A 4,949-nucleotide genomic window follows, 5' to 3' on the forward strand; every position below is an offset into this window, starting at 1 on the left:
ATTTGAATAATAGTGGTATTAACTAGGCTTCCCAGTTATTTGTAATTTTAGAGACTCTAAGTTGCCAAATTTATATGTGTGTAGTTGTCCGCTGTTATTATTGTTGTTGTTGTTGAATGCCACCAAGTTGATTCTGATCCATAGCAACCCTGTGTAAGGTTTCTGAGGAGTAGCTGGTGAACTGAACTGCCCACACTGCAATTCAAACTGACTTTGCAGTCCAGTGCATTAACTCACATTGCCACACTAGGACGCCACTGTTGTTATTAAGTGCTGTGAAGTTGGTTCTGACTGATTTGTTGTTATGTGCCATCAAGTTGATTCTGACTCATAATGACCTTGTATAGAGTTTCCAAAGAGTGGCTGGTGGGTTTGAACCGCAAGGTCATGGTTTAAACCAAGCTTGCAGTCTGTGGCATTATCCTACAGTGTCACACCAGGACTCCTTTATAGGGTTTCTGAGGTTGTAAATCTTTGGGGGAGTAGAAAAACTCATCTTTCTCCCATTGAGCAACAAACAGGTAGCCTTGCACTGCTGACCTTGTAGTTCATAGTAAAGTACTTATCCTACTGAGCCATTGTGCCCACCAGAATTATTCATAGAATCTTTTAAATTGTTTCCTTTTAATTTGCAGAGCCAATAGTGATATCCTCTGTTTAATTCCTGATATTGGTAATTTGTATCTTCTCTATTTTTTTTTCCTTTGTCTACACTTAACAACAACAACCTTGTTAGACAACTGTCAATTTTCTTAATCTTTTTCTCAAAGAATCTTTTTTCTTTGGTCTTTCTGTTTTCAATTTCACTGACTTCTGTTCTTTATTATTTCCTTCCTTCTGCTTGCTTTGAGTTTATTTTCCTCTTCTTTTTGTAGTTTCTTGAGGTGAGAGCTTAGATTATTGATTTAAAACTTTTCTTCTTTTCCAATGTAAGCATTTAGCACTATAAATTTCCCTTGGCATTACTTTAGCTGTGTTTCATAATTTTGATATACTCTATTTTCATTTTCGTCCATTCTTGTATATTTTCTTATTTCCCTTGAGACTTTTTCTTTGACCTGTGGATTACTTAGACATTTATTGTTTAGTTTCCAAGTCTTTGGAGAATTTCCTGATATGTTTCTGTTACTGATTTCTTATTTGATCCCATTGGAGTCAGGCAACACATTCTATATGGCTTCAGTTCTTTTCAATTTAAGTTTATTTTATGGCTCAGTATATTGTTTTTCTTAATATATGCTCCGAGTACACTAGAAAGAACGTGTACTCTTTTGTTGGTAAAGTGCTCTATCAATGTCAATTACATCCTGTTGGGTGATCAGATTGTTGAGTTCTTTTATATCCTTGCTGATTTTCTGTCTAGTTCTATCCGTTTTTGAGATAGGGGTATTGACATCTCCAACTATAATTATGTTTGTCTATTTCCTTTGTTCAATTTTATCAATTTTGGGCTTATATTCTAGCATTTATGTTTAGTGCACACACATTCAGAATCACTGTGTGTCTAGAGTAGAGTCCTGGTGCAGTGCAGTAGGGTAAGCACTGGACCAAAAGGTCAGTTTGAACTACAAGGTCAGTGGTCGAAACTCACCATACGCTCCTCAGAAACCCTACGTAGAGTCACTATGAGTTGGAACTGACTCGAGAGCACTTAAATCAGCAGTAACGATAACACCGTGTGTCTATAGTAGATTGACCCTATCATTATGTAATGTTCCATTTTGTCTCTGGTAACTTTCTCTTCTACGAAGTCTATTTCATACCAATAGAGTCATCTCTGCTGTATTTTGATTGTTTGCATATTTATATCTTTTTTCGTCCTTTTACTTTCAATATGCCTCTATTGCTATATTTGATATGAGTTTCTTGTAGACAGTATACACTTGGGTCATGATATTTTTTTTTAAATCTACTTGACTAATATATCTCTTAATTGGTATAGTTAGACCATTTACATTTAATGTTAAGTCCTGAGTCTGTCATAGGACTCTTACGAGTCTCTGAGTGATGCAAACAGTTAACACACTCACTACTAACCAAAAAATTGGTTGTTCAAGCCTATCCAGAAGTGAGTTAAAAGAAGAAAAATCAGCCATTGAAAATCCTATGGAATATAGTTCTATTCTGACACACATGGGATTATCGTGAGTCAGGATCAACTTGATAACAACTGATTTGTTTTGTTGTTGAGCCCATCATTGTATTTTTGTTCTCTGTCTCTCTCTCTTTTTATTTTTAGTTTTTCTGCTTTTCTGTGTGTAGCGTTTTTGAGTGCATCTCTGTATAAATTTTTTTTGGTGGTTTCTCTAGGGTATTGTGTTATATTTATATAATATATCCGTCTACTGGTATTGACACTTTACCAGTTTGAGTGATGCTTAGAAATGTTGCCACCTTTTTATATTTCTTCATCTTCCTGTTTATAATTGTCATAAACATTTCCACTACATATATCATGAATTATAGTGTTAAAATTTTTGCTTCAATAATAAAACATAATTTCAAAAATTCAAGAGGAGGTCTCAAATATATTTACATATATTTTTACTCTTTCCATTGTTCATTTTTCCTTATTGATGTTTTAAAGTTTCTTCTTTATTTGTTTCTTTTGGGTGTAGAGAAATTCTTAGAGATAAGGTGTCCATGTAGCAAGGTCTCTTAATTTTCTTCTTCTGAGGATAGTGTGACATTTCTTTCTGACGTGAAATCCACTGCCATTCAAATTCTTTTTCCCAAGTAAGGTACTGTTTCTTTCATGCTGCTTTTGAGATTTTTTTATTTGTCTCTAGCTTTCAGAAGTTTGACTTCATTGTGTCTTGGCATAGGTGACCTTGAGTTTATCCTATTTGGGGTTTGCTCTGCTTCTTGAATCAGTGAGTTTAAATCTTTTACCAAATTTGGGGACGTTTTCATCCATTATTTATTTGCATTTTTAGCCCCACCCTCTTTTTCCTCTCCTTCCAGAACTCTGATGATATGAGAATTAAATCTGTTATATTATCACAGATCATTAAGGCCCTGTTCTTTTTTTTTTTTTTTTTTAGTCTGTTTTCTAGCTCCATTGTTCTAAGTGGGTAATTTCTGTTGTTTTGTCATCAAATTCATAAATCCCTTTGTTCTTTCTTCTTTTCCTTCCATTCTGTTGTTGATTCCATCCATTGAGTTTTTTTATTTCAATTAATCTTTTTTGCATTTCTAATATTTCCATCTGGTTCCTTTTTATATTTTGTTTCTTTACTGAAATATTCTATAGTTTTTCATTTGTTTAAAGCATGCTTATAATTATTTGTTTAAGCATTTTTGTAATGGCTGCTTTAAAATCTTTGCCAGATAACATACCTGTCATTTTCACGTTGGGATCTATTGATTGTCTGTTAATTTAAGGTTTGATTTTTTTCCTGGTTGTTGGTAAAACAAGTGATTTTCATTTTTTCTTTTTTAAAGTTTTTATTGTAAATTGAGTGAAGGTTTACAAAGATGATCATCAGTTTTACATTCAATAAATCATATATTTGTTTCACCTTAATGATTGTAATCCCTCCATGCAACAACAATTATCCCACTTCCTCCCCTCCGGTTTTTACTTCCATTCCAACTTCCTTCCTATACCTTCCCTTCTTAACTTTGTCCTTAGGTAAAAGTTACCCTTTTGATCTTGAATGGTTCACAATTCCATCATGAGCATATCTTACTAGTGTTGTTGTCTCCCACCCCCGATATCCCAATCTAATTGAGTAAGTTCCATTCTAGACCTGAAAGGTGGTCGAGGGCCATAATAACAGGTTCCTCAGTCTCGTTCCACCAGTAATCCCAGTATTTTGTTGTTACAATTTTGAGGTTTGTTCTACACTTTTTCCTACTTTATCTAGGACCTCCTAATGTGATCCTTTTCAGAATAGTTGGTAGTGGTAGCTAGACACCATCTAGTTCTTCTGGTCTCAAAGTCATGTGACTGATGTTAACATGTTCCACTAGTACAGTGGACTGGTTACTTCTAAGCATATTCAGATTTTTCAGAGCTTCAAGTCATCTATTTTATCTTCTATTTATTGTGCTTTTAACTGTATGTGATAATGTATTTGTGCTATGTATCAGAGCCCTAAGTTTGTTCCTGTTTTTTCACTGATGCTTTTTATAGTTCTATTGACTTTGAGTTTGTTCTTATATTTGATGTGAGATTTGGGTTTTGTTTCCTTTTCTCCAAGTGAATTTCTAGCACCATTTGTTGAAGAGACTGTCTCTTCCCCATTTAATGTGTTTTGACCCTTTGCCAAAGATCTGCTGACTATGGATGGATGGATTTACTTGTGCATTACTTCTGTTTCAATGATCTGTGTGTCTTTTGCTATACCATTACCAGGCTGTTTTGACCACTGTGGCTATATAGTAGATTTTGAGATCTGGAAGTGAAAAGCTTCCAGCTTTGTTTTTATTCTTAAGTAATGCTTTGCTTATCTGAGATCTCTTTCCTTTCCATATAAAGTGTGTCATTGTGATTAAGTGCCATTGAGTTGGTTCCAACCCATAGTGACCCTATACAAGGTTTCCGAGGAGAAGCTGGTGATGTTGAACAGCCAACCTTGCAGCCCAAACCAACTTTGCAGTCCAGCTCATTAATCAACAGCGCCACACCAGGACTCCCTGTGTAAAATTAGTGATGAGTATTTCCACCTCTTTAATGAATGACATTGGAATCTGCATTGGAATTGTATTACATCTATAGATTGCATTGGGTAATGTTGACTTTATAAAAATATTAAGTCTTCCTATCCATGAGCATGGTATGTTTTTCCATTTTGTTAATTTCTTGGTTTCTTATAGCAGTGTTTTGTAGTTTTCTTTGTGTAAATCTTTTTGTTTCTTGGATTATATTTATTCCTAAGTATTTCGTTTTACCTCTATGCTGAGCAAATAATCCGAGAAACTGGGTTCTATGAAGAAAAATGTGG

Source organism: Chrysochloris asiatica, unplaced genomic scaffold (genome assembly GCF_000296735.1).
Source record: "Chrysochloris asiatica unplaced genomic scaffold, ChrAsi1.0 scaffold00124, whole genome shotgun sequence".
In the NCBI taxonomy this organism is placed as follows: Eukaryota; Metazoa; Chordata; class Mammalia; order Afrosoricida; family Chrysochloridae; genus Chrysochloris; species Chrysochloris asiatica.